Here is a 13,254-nt window from a genome sequence, read left to right as displayed (position 1 = left end):
AAAGCCAACTTGCACTGACGACATACCTGATGTCTTTAGTCTAAAACCAGTCATATTATTTTATATCTTATATATGCACATGCTCTGTCTACTTTCCCTTACTCTTCTATTTTTATCTTTTATCTTTTTTTTTTGAATTCAGAAAGGTTTCATGTTTGTTATTCTAGTGCTACTTTTATCCTAAGACCTGATATAATGCAAATTCCAGTTTTTCTTAATTAGTTTCCTACTCTTTGATTTTTCAGTTTTACCTGACATTTTTCTACTCCAACCTTTAGCTATGGTCCGATCAATGAGACTACCCTACTTCCTATTTCCCCTGGACTTTATCCTCATTTTTAGTTATTTTTCAGTTGGAGCACAGAGTATTTAATTCTTATTCTTCCACTCTGTCCCCACCTAGTTTTAGTCCTACGTCTACCATTCGATAAATGCATTGCTTTCCTATCAGTCCTTTTGCTGAAGTATCCCCCACCAACCTGGGTGGCAAAGCTTGTTTTCTAGGCAATTTAAAAAAGAGAGATTCAAGAGTGCAGTGATCCCTGAGTTATTGCATATTTAAAACTGTTTTTCTAAGGTGTTGATACTTGGACAGCTTTGTTGAATCTTAAGTCCTCGGTTCACACTTTCATTTTCCAGTTTGCTGTCAATCTGCTGCATTTCAGTCCTGTATTCCATATTCCTCTCAAAACTTCTGATGCCGAGTTGACATTCTTTCTCTTCCTCCTCCTTCTTCTCTAATTATTTTTTTTTTCTTTTGTAAATGCCTAACTGTTAGTTTCTTGGAGTTGTTGGGACTTTTTTGTTTGCTTGTTTATTTGTTAAAGTCTGATCATTTTACTAAAACAAGATCTATCACTGAAATGACCATTTTAGCTTAATTTCCCCAGATACACCATGGGCTCTTCCTATATGAAATTCAAGCCTTCATTTATTTCTAGAAAATTTTCTTAGAAATTTTAAATATATGTTCTGCCTCAATTTTTTTCTTTATGAATTCTATGCATACAATATAATCTCTGCTTTTGTCTTCAGATCAAACAGTGATTCTTTTTACTTCTTACTTTATTTTATTTTCTTATCCTTTTATCCCCTGATTTCATTCTCTTTACCTAGACTACTGGCATGGCTTTCTTCACTGACACTTGTAATTTTTATTTCTAAGATTATTTTTGGGTTATTTCAAATTTCTTCATTATGCACAACTCTTAATTTGCATGTTTCTTTTCCTTCCTTTTTTTCCTATTTTTGCTGTTCTGACAGGGATTTCATCATGTGCAAATAACCGTTTAAGGTCATAATATTCTTCTGCTTCATGCATGTTTTCTAGGGGACACTTTTCATTAGTTAAAGCCTATCATATTCTGTTTTCTTCGTAAAATATATTTTAAGATTTTGTTTTAATATTTTAATGATTTTTTCCTCCTCTATCACAAATTACAGTGACGTATGGGGGATGCTGAGAATTTGTGTTGGTTTAATGTCACAGGTTAAGTGCCTTAGCAACAGACTCTGAATTACAATTTGATCTTTATTAAGGGATGCCCTTAAGATCAACACCTGTGGCCACTAGTGGAAGAAAGTAGTAGCCAGTGGGTGGTAGAGGGAGAAATAAAGCTGTAATACATCTTTGGCTGTTCCGGTGGAGAGATCTGGACCTACATAGCCTTCCAAAATTGTCCCAGTTAGGGCAGATGGCCAGGTGTTCATACTTTTCCTCCAAAAAGCCTTGGATGTGACCCACCTTGAGAAACATTACCTTTGATGGCGTAGCCTTCTGTAGCTTGGGTAATCCTGAAGGGGCTGACACCTGAATTTGTCAGTAGCGCTGATAGAGTCAAGTATAGTTTGGTTAAATTGATTGTGTTAATTGGGGAGGGCGACCTGTTAGTATGTCTCTGGGTCAACATTCTTTATTGTTTCTATAAGGCTCTGACTTCTCCCACCTCTGTCTTTCCTCGCCTTCAGCATCAAGCCTCCAAAGAGTACCTCTCATTTCAGATTGCTCCCATCTACCCTCAGAGGCACTACTTTTTCCTGTGAATTCATACTTCAGGTCTCCTTCTTTCATTTTCCTAGAGGCTAGTTTTTTGTTTTTTGGGGTTATTTTTGGCTTGGATTCCCCGGGTTGGGGGTGGGGGAGGGGATGCTTCCAAAAGAAACTAGCAAGGAGTTTAGAAAGCAAAATGAGAAAGAGAGGGAACCAAGTGAGCTTGCGATATCTGGCAGGGTTGCATAGATCCTCAGACTTGTCTCGGTCCCCAGCAGTGGGGCTGGGCTCTCTCCACGGCACGCTCTGCAGTCTGTGCTTAAGGGCCACCTGTGGCTTTCTGTCTGCAGTTGGAGAGGACTCCACAAGCCCGAGGGAAGGCCTCTGAACACAGTCCCAGGGCTGGCTTTTACATGGAGTGGAAGAGAGACAGGAGCCATAAGAATGAAAAATGCCATCAAAGTAAAGCTCAGAGGGCTTTGAAGTACTGCTGTTAATCCACTGACAGTACTGGCTGTGGGCCACCAGTTCTCAGAACTGTTTTCAGATTGTCTACATTTACCATAGGGATTTTCCAAAGATAAGGAAAAAAATAAAACATGGGGATTTTCTGTTTCTTGAGGTGACTTCGTCTGTGTTTTATCCCTGTAGGTCCCTCTTCCTTGTTGTGTTTTCCACAAAGGACCCCCGTGACTTATCTGCTTCTGAATGGACTTGGAAGCTGACTTTGCTGAATTTGGGGTGTTTAGTTCCTATTTACATGTTACTTCAAGTTTGGAATATTCTTTTATTGTTTTTCCCAATTATTCTATTGGCTTTGATTATGGTTTGTTTGTTTTGACTTGTGTTGTTGGGTGGGAACACGGTTTTGTTTGTTTTTTGTTTTGTTTAGGTATGGTTTGTTTGGGTTTGTTTTGCTCTGTATGTTTTTTGGAGTTTGAGAGGAGAGATTTGGATTTGGGCTGTTCGACTTGTGAGTGGAGTATATTCTTAACGCCTTATTTATAATCATTATTCTTTACACCTTATTGATAATCACTATATGTTTATATGTTTAATGTTTTATGTAAAATGAAAACATTTTAAACTCATTATTTTCCTCGATGCCCATAAGAAAACTTTATTTTTATTAATATTACTTTTTTAAAAAAATTGCCAACTTGTGGATCAATAAGCTTAAATCAGTTGCGTGAGTGAACCCCAATAATTCAGGGTTTATTGAATGATCTATCACTGAGTTACACATGTAGCCAGACTCATATGTCAGGCATCTAGAAGTTAAGTGTTTTGATTAGTAGCTCCAATTTGAGCAAGCACAAATGAAAACCTTCAGTGAGTTTGACGTAATCAACAAATTCATCAGCCCAAGCACTTATTGTCTATCATGGGTTTAATCACATTTTTTGTGTGTTTCTGAAAATTTCAGGTTTTCTAGCCCCATATATATTTTTAGTCTTATTAGAAAGGCTTCTATTTATTTTGGCCTAATTTTATAGTATGATTTGAATTCTTGTTACACTTTTTGCTACAAATTTCTTAGCTTTAGCCTTCTGAGAATATATTAGTTCCAAAAAGTATTTATAATGTTGTCTTGCCTAAATGGAGTCTCTTTTATTATATGTCCAGCCACTGAAATTGTTGCTATTAATTGATCAAACTGTAAAACTATATTTTCATGTAATATGTTCTTATGATTTTTACAGTAATAAAGAGATTTTAATTCTCCCCCTAAAACCCATCAGCCAATGTTATGCTTATTTGTAGATAAAACAGGCTTAGCTTTAGATACAATCTTCGCTACAGTGCGTATGACAAGTGTACTGCTGTTGGTCTTTAAATTTTAAAGGGCACATTTCTTTGGGTTAAGTTATCTGCCATATATTCCATCAGGGTGGCCTTTATCCAACTGTAGGACAAAGACACAATTATCTTCACATATGAATTTCCCCTTCCTTTGAGTCTTGCAAAGGTACAATGCCTGCTACGGTTTCCTAGAAATGCTTCACTTTACAGACTTTTGTTGAACCTCTGCTAAACTACTAGATGTTAATTACCAATGAAGAGTTAAGATAAGCCTTTTTTCAGAAGTGTGTGCGTAATTGAGTTCCTGGACAGAATTCCAGTGTGTGTGTGTGTGTGTGTGTGTGTGTGTGTGTGTGTGTGTGCGCGCGCGTGCGCACTCAGGTTTGGTGGGGTGGGGGGGGGTGGGGGTGGTCACACACCTTCAATAAGCAATGCTCTGTGACAAACCATCAAGGCGCCTAATAATTCAACTGAATTCTCATACTCTTTGTGGAGATAACGGTAGAATCTACAAGTTAAGGGTTCAGTCCTACAAGACTGCCTCCCTCTCTCCCCATTCAACACCAATTGCAAACCCGGATCATCATCTGTGCTTCTGATTGGCTAAATCAGAGCTTCTTAAGACCCCGTCCCCATATTGGATTAATTTGTAAAACAGCTCACAACTTAGAGAAACATTTTATTTACTAGATTACTAGTTTATTATGAAAGGATATCACTCAGGAACATCCAGATGGAATTGATGAATGGGGAGAAGTATGGGGAAAGGGTACACAGCTTCCATGCCCTCTCGGCACATGACACTCTCCCCAGTCTCCACATGTTCACTGATCTGGTTGCTCTCGAACCTTATCCTTTTGGGCTTTTATGGAGGCTTCATTACACAGACATAGCTGATTACATCATTGGTCATTTTCAACTGATTTAGCCTCCAGCCCCTCACCCTTTCCTGGATATCAGAGGGTGGGACTGAAGGTTCCAACCCTCTAATCACTTGGCTGGTTTTCCTGACAACCAGCTCTTTAGTTTACCAAAGGACTTTCCAAAATTCAGCTCATTAACATAGAAAAAGACGCCTTTATGGCTCTCATTACTTAGGAAATTCCAAGGGTTTTAGGAGCTCTGCCGGAAATGGGGAGGAAGATCAAATATATATTTCTTATCATCAATCACAATATCATAGTGCAAAATAGGCAGATCATAATGACTGAAAATGTTGAATGCCCAAGCACATAAATCCTAATTATCAAGATGTGACACTAAGGAAGGTGGAACTTTTCTTGTGGATGGATGAGTGGAAAGGAATATGTCACAGCACCACATTACTACCAGGATTATGAATGTCTGAAATGCAGCAACACCAGATTTGCATAAACCAGCAATAATACAGCAGACTGGGTTGTTGAATGAATTTGCTGAATAAATGAATTGATTAATCTAGCCCGCTTCTTCATTGAGTGAGCCCGTCTGCTAATAGTTTATGAAAAACTGGGTTTTTTTTTCTGTTTTTAACAGTCTCAATAATACTAATGAGATCTGAAATCTGCCAATTTTTCATGTGGAGTCAAACATAAATTAATAGTAATGACTCCATTTCCATTTTATCCATTTATTAATTATCTTTTCAATCACAGTTTTGAAAGGACTTTTTTTCTGTTATAACAGATGGGTTAAACATCTGTATTTAGCCATTTTATTATATCACATGTAAAGCGTAAAGTGTATATGCTATCTAAATTGAATGCAACCATTCAAAGAAAAAAATTGGATTATTAACAAATGTTTTTATTAAATTTCATTTAATTTTATGAAAAAAATCCTATTCAACTTCAATAACCTTCAGTTCTTTTTGGCTCTTCTTTATAAAGGTGTTATATATTGATGTTTTTGTTATTCTAGAGGTATAATTTAATTTTCAATTTTAAGGCTCCATTTATCTGAAAGAATACTAATTTTATTTTGGGGGTATATACCTATAATTTCTTCAACAAATATAGTTTCATTTTATTTAGGAAATTAAGTTCAACAGAATTAATAGTCTCCATAGTTTTAACTTTTAATCTTCTGGATGAGTTTTGATTATATCTATTAATTATTCCTAAGTCTTGGCCCACTCTTTATAATATGGTAAATCATTTATAATACTGTATAACAAATGAAGCTATTATGATGAAGTGCAGTGTATTGGTTAGAGCATAGCTCCTCGAATGGGATTTTTCTTCCATGAACACTGGTCTTCAAATCATCATGGGGATAAATCAAGTAGGATAAAGCCCCAGAACTTGTGGTCAAAGACAGTTGTTCTTAAACAACTCTTGATGTACATCACAATCACCTGTAGTACTTACTAAAACACAGATGACTAGGTTGCATACCAGAACTTTCTGTTTAGTAGGTTTGGTTTGTAACTTAAGAATTTACATTTCTAGGGGCGCCTGGGTGGCGCAGTCGGTTAAGCGTCCGACTTCAGCCAGGTCACGATCTCGCGGTCCGTGAGTTCGAGCCCCGCGTCGGGCTCTGGGCTGATGGCTCGGAGCCTGGAGCCTGTTTCCGACTCTGTGTCTCCCTCTCTCTCTGCCCCTCCCCCGTTCATGCTCTGTCTCTCTCTGTCCCCAAAATAAATCAACGTTGAAAAAAAAAATTAAAAAAAAAAAAAGAATTTACATTTCTAACTTATTTCCTGGTGTTGCTACAGGTGCTGTTGGGGCAGCGACCACACCTTGGGAGGGAACCCTAGGTTTATGTGCTCTACATAAACTGTTTTTCCAGCTTTATGTTATTATCAGGAAGGAAAAGGGAGCTTTAGGACTCTGGATGCTCCTGAAAAGTCCTGACTGCATTCTGTCCTTCAACAACCACAGTATTACCATTTCCTCTACTGCCATAGTGAGACCATGAGGATTAGTCACGTGGGTGTCACTGTCATAAGCCCCTGGGACTCTAGGTCGGCCCTTGTCTCCTGCTTTCCAACTCCCCTATGCCTCAACACTTCTCTGCTTCATTTTCCTTGTTTTGTATTTTCCTGGCTCCCGAGTCCTTTCCAAGTGTCCTCTGTCCACTATTCATCACCAACACACACTCTCTTTCCTCCACTGCGTCCCTTTGACTTTTTGTTTGAACTTAACGGGCTCCTTGCCACGGCCATTTGCTCTGCAGTCCTCTCCAGTAAGGGCTGTTTTACCTCCTATACTTTTGGATATTTGGCCTGGAGGTGGAGTAGATATCCTGGCCATTGCCTAATCTCTCTCAGTGCCTTCCTCCTCAACTCCATTCCCAGTTTTCAGTCTTATGTTATCGGGTGTATCATCAAATTACCCACCAGTTACATTCACCTCCTAATACTCAGTTAGATCTTCTTTATTTGATGAGCATTTAATAACCCAATTCACTTCCTCTCTCCTGCAAAACTTTAGACTTAATTTCTTGGTAATTTCAGTTTATGGGTAGATGAACCTCCTGAACCACTGTACTCCTAGTTTCTTGAATGATCTTACCCTCTACACTCAGCAACTCATTCTCAGGACGTTGCCCACTTTTTGTCACTATCTATAACAGCAAACCTTTCATTCTCTCAATTTCAAGCAGTTGTTCCAATCTTTTTTTTTTTTTAATTTTTTTTTCAACGTTTTTTTATTTATTTTGGGACAGAGAGAGACAGAGCATGAACGGGGGAGGGGCAGAGAGAGAGGGAGACACAGAATCGGAAACAGGCTCCAGGCTCCGAGCCATCAGCCCAGAGCCTGACGCGGGGCTCGAACTCACGGACCGCGAGATCGTGACCTGGCTGAAGTCAGACGCTTAACCGACTGTGCCACCCAGGCGCCCCCAGTTGTTCCAATCTTTAGTCTTTCTTTTCAGCGCATTCACAAAATTTTTCACCAGGGCTATTGATTCTACCAAACTTTAACTGTGTCTCTGTTCTGCTCTTACATCCCGTTTGACTCATACTTAAAAATGTATTTAATTCAGGCCTCTTCGCACTCTCTTTACCACTGCCAGACTAATCCAAGACATTCTCATCAATCTCTTTATGTTGCCACTCCTGACACTGACCCCGTAGATTCTTAACACTACAGCTAGAGTTCAGGCTTTTCCTTTTTTTTATTTATTTATTTATTTTTAACGTTTATTTATTTTTGAGACAGAGAGAGACAGAGCATGAATGGGGGAGGGTCAGAGAGAGGGAGACACAGAATCCGAAACAGGCTCCAGGCTCTGAGCTGTCAGCACAGAGCCCGACACGGGGCTCGAACTCACGGACCGCGAGATCATGACCTGAGCCGAAGTCGGCTGCGTAACCGACTGAGCCACCCAGGCGCCCCCAGGCTTTTCCTTTTTAAAATGTTTGTTGGTGAATGTCAGGAATAGTTCCCCATTTCTGTCAAAGTAAAAGACAAAAGGTTCCTGTTCATAGTCAACATTGACAAAGTAATGATCTGCATGGTGTTTCTCAAACCCTCCAGGAATGTTCCTACCTCAGGGTCTTTGCACTAGCTGTCTCTTCTGTCGGTGATGTTCATTATCAAAATGTGCACCCGTCTTCCTCCCTTATCCCCCGTAGGTTCTTGCTGAAATGTCACATTTTAATTGGCTTTCCTCATAATTCCAACTGCAGTTATGATTCCTAACTACTTTGTGTGTCTTTTTTTATGGCTTGTTTTTCTCCACAGAACTTATCATCACTTAAAATCTTTTATATTTCATTATAAATCTTTAAAACGTATAAAGGCAAATAAAGTGCTCTGTATTTAAGCCTGAAAAACACAATAAAAGTGGTACTCAGAGGAAACTGTTAGTCTTATTTTTTATTAACATGAAAAAAAGAAAGTAAATAAATGATGTCTTCTATTTAAAAAGATAGTGAAATAAAAAGCTAAATATAAGAAAGGATGGTCATATGACTTAATAATTATTAAAGCATAAATTAATTCCAAAATAGTAGAAGAATTTTTATTCATAATAGAAATTATGAATTAAATAAATAAGGGCTCTTAAGGAAATGAATAAAAGAGACATTTAGATGTTCTGAAGAATTAATAAAGGAAGAAGTATAGAATTTTGGAAAAGATAAAAGAGAATAATTGTGTGCCAACTACGCTGAAATAAAAAAAAATAAAAGAACGGCAAAATCAATAAATACAGAACTTGATGAAAGGAATTATTGTTTGTTCTGAAGGTCAGATATTATTTTTGCCTCAGATATCTTTGTAATAATTTTTCTTTAAATAATTCAAAACATTTGAAAAGTATCCTGAAATTTTCATTAAAAACTTTCCTTATGTTTATTATATACAAAAATTATTCAATAAAATTTCTTTATAAAAGGAGTTATAAATACAGAGCAAATTCAGATAATTATAGGAAACAACTTACTCATCTATAAATAAATATGATAGCACATATTAAAGAGATTAAATAAATAAATAAATAAATCTGACATAAGAAGAGATAGAAAAAATTAAGAAACCAGGACCGTTGTCAAAAATCTACCTCTCAGGGGCGCCTGGGTGGCGCAGTCGGTTAAGCGTCCGACTTCAGCCAGGTCACGATCTCGCGGTCCGGGAGTTCGAGCCCCGCGTCGGGCTCTGGGCTGATGGCTCAGAGCCTGGAGCCTGTTTCCGATTCTGTGTCTCCCTCTCTCTCTGCCCCTCCCCCGTTCATGCTCTGTCTCTCTCTGTCCCCAAAATAAATAAACGTTGAAAAAAAAAATTAAAAAAAAAAAAATCTACCTCTCAAATTTTGCGGCATATTGATTTTCAATACTATTTCAACAAGGTGGCTTTTGGAGTTTTAGATATCACAGTCCCATTTCAGTCATAAGGGATGAAAACAGGACATGAACACAGCATTTTACTTACATCAAAGTGTTCAGAAATTCTCCTAGTTGCTAGGAAAGTTGGAAAATATAGACTTTTATTTGAGCAGCAATACGCCCTGACAAAAATGTTGTGGTAATGTTATGAAGGAGATTGAGCGAGCCAACCAGAAATCCTTAGTACAAGGGCATAAAATATCTGAGTAATTATAGACATATAATATGAAGATGTTAATGCTCTCAAAGGATAAAGCTCTCCTTATCAGATATTAATATGTATTACAAATTCATGGTAATGACAATAATATGCTACTGATAGGAGAATTAAAAGATAGTATAACTAAGGAGTTTACAAAAAGTTGCCCCACACTTGTGGCAGACCATACTGTTTGGTGTAACTGCATCACAATTCTCGGAAAAAGTGGTGTTATTAGGTTTTCTAGCTCAATTGCATGGGAAGAATTATATCCCTATGTCACGCCGCCTATAGAAACATATCGCTAAATATTAATTATTTAAATGTGAAAGTATGCAAGATAAATATAAGGAAGATAATGTGGGAGACAATCTATATTACTTCAAATGGGGAAGAATATCTTAATTAAGACATTCAAACACTTCAGTACAAGGGTAATTTGACAGCATCAAAATTACGAATTTTTGCCAAATGAACACCTACCGTGTACAAAGCAAGGTGATGCCTGACATGAAGAGTGCAATTTCTGAAACCAACAAATTAAATTTTAAATTTAATTTTAAATAAATTTTTAAATAAATTTTAAGTTTAAATTAATTTTAATAAATAAAAAATATTAAATAAATAAATAATATAAATACATAAATATTTAAATAAATATTTAAGTTTAAATAAATTTTAAACAAATTAAATATTAAATTTGTATATTGTACCTAAAATAAAACATCTTATCATTGCCTGAAAGCCTTGCAGAATGGCATGTACTCAGCCACATGATGTGTTTCTCCCTCATATCATTTTCGATGATTTTATTTATTACTGATATCTTTATTTTAAATGGTATACATACCAAACCCCGTCCTTTCTCAGGAAATCTCTCATTTGCTGTTAATTCTGCCTAATGTCCCATAGTCTGCTCCTTTCCACTTTCATGTATTAGTTTAAAATTTACCTCCTTAGGCATGTGTCTTTTGATTTTTTAAAAACAACCTATCCATTTAGTTTCTATCCTATTAATGTTGTCTATAGTTTTTATTACACTGTGATAATTATGTTCTTTAGCTGTTGTCGATAATAGAGAAAAAAACTTCATGTTTTAACAGTGAGGGTTTGCTGAACTAATTTTGATGAACCTTGGGATCCTGGGCTAAGAGTAAGCAAATGCAAATTAATTTTCAACTCTATAGATTGTGAGAAGTACACAGAGATTTGCACAACTTCATCTTTCAAGAAGGAATGATGACGGGCATTGGAGACCTCTGTGTCTGGGGACACAGAATTTATCTGGTCCTTGGAGAGATATACTTATAAATAAATAACTAAAGAATTGAAGGTCCCCACCTGGTTACATTTCCACGAAGCCCTCTATAGGAGGGAAGGAGAGCATCTGTCTCTCTCCCTTCTGTAAGAAGAGAAAATTCACTTTTTTCATCATTCTTTGTTTATGACACAGACGGCAAATTTTGTGCGTATAGGACATTTGACCTGCCTGTTAATGTGTTGACCCAGGATAAGAATTGAGGGATGGGGAACCATGTGGTCACTTTTTAAGCAGATAATTATAATCTGTCTCGGGTCCAAAGCACCTCATATGAATAACAGGACAAAATCAATAGAGATGAATACTAAAAACCTGTATAGTTGAGTGATGCTGAAAAATGTGTGTGTTTGTGTTTGAGTGTGCCTTTCTGGGTGTGAGGGTGTACATTTGCGTATGTGGGTCCATATGTACTTGGTGACCTAACCATTGTTTCTCACCAGGGATGCAGATCATTATCCACAGTGTTTCTTGCCACCCCGTTTTCTTCCCCCACATTGCCAAGTCAATAGTCTGATTTTCATTCTGCATCGTGTACATGTCTGTGTGTTCCTCATTCAGTCCCAGATTCCCCGTCTTTATTGTGAGTCTCCCCACCGTGCAAGAAGGCAGACGCTGTATGTGTATGCATTGCTCTACCATTTAGCGTAATTCTCAGCACAGATCAGACTACGAACATATAATGATTAAACACACTCAGAAGTTTTAAATGTTGAAATTTAAGACAAAGGCAATCAAGGTTTTGTGGATTTCCACCACATTTAAAAAATATGTGCTTCCATTACACCCATATATTTTCATCTTAAAACTAAAATTTGTTCAATATATTTTTATTTAACTCTGCCATGAAACATTATTGAAGGATGTTTGGAATGCCTGCAGTGTGGTCTTATCTTTTTTGGGAATTTTGGTTATTAATACCATTTGATAAAAATGTGATACTATTTCAGATTGAGACCAATCAGGCAAATGGAGGATATATCTGATTCTATGTAGAAGTTATAATATTTTAATGACTTCTAGGCCTACATAAATAAAATCGTTTAAACTTTCTACTTATTGTCAAATATTTACATCCATCTATTTTGAAAAAAATGTTTTTGCTTTATTTGAGACATAACTCATATAGCATATTTTTACATCATATCTCAATATTCACTCAACTTTATAGTATTTTTCTTAGCAGGCATATATAATTATTGTCATACATTTTTCAATTGATGAGTAATAATTTTTTTTCTCATAATAATGCCTATATCATGGCAATAGTTGTTTGATTTGTGTTCTATTTTTCGTGTGTTTTATTGGCAAACACTTTAAAATAGCTTCATCAAATATAAATTATAATGATTAATTTAATGCAGCATACAAAGTGAAATAGAAATAAGCATTTGCATTAAAAAAACTTACCCTTTTAGTAACTCAACACAAGGGCATACAAAGTGGTTTCCTTGACAACAAGAGATAGTAAAAATTTATTTGTGAGTTAAAGATTATGTTATCTAATAATTTGATACATATTCCCATTGTTTTAATTCTACTGTGAGAAAATTCTTTTGTACTAAACAAAAATAGGTAAGATAATCCTGCCATTATAAAAGAGCAAATGTTAAATTTAGCCAGATCCACAGAACTCAAAAGAAATGGGGTTAGGCAAAATCAGCCTTGTCCAATTTAAGTTAAAAATAACCATAAAAATATTCACTGAGTATTTCTGAAAATGCTAAATAGTTTCAGATGAATAGATTTTTAAGTACTTCATAAAATGAATCTAGGATTAAGATTATTTAAATCTGTTAGTTCTCCGGACCATGCCAAACGTAGGTTATTTCAAAGAAGAAAATAACCAGACAGTACAATACATTTTGTATAATTATTTTGATAATCTATCAATTTTCATTATTATCTATTATTATTTGGAAATAATATTACTAATCGTAAAATAGAACTACTGCATCAGTGTGCTGCCATCTTTGTCCAAAATAACAGCACTGGTAGAACATATATGTATTAAGAGCTTTATTTTAAAGAACTGGCTCATATGATTGTGTGGATGGGAAGACCAAAACCTGTAGGGAAACTGTCAGGTTGGAGATCTCTGGAATAGCTGGTTCTGCAGTCTTGAAGCTGAA

The sequence above is a fragment of the Lynx rufus genome, unplaced genomic scaffold (genome assembly GCF_022079265.1).
Source record: "Lynx rufus isolate CCGP_SWC_20201006 ecotype Redwood Valley unplaced genomic scaffold, mLynRuf1.p SCAF_1, whole genome shotgun sequence".
NCBI classification, from domain to species: domain Eukaryota; kingdom Metazoa; phylum Chordata; class Mammalia; order Carnivora; family Felidae; genus Lynx; species Lynx rufus.
Note: the sequence above shows the minus strand (reverse complement) of the source record.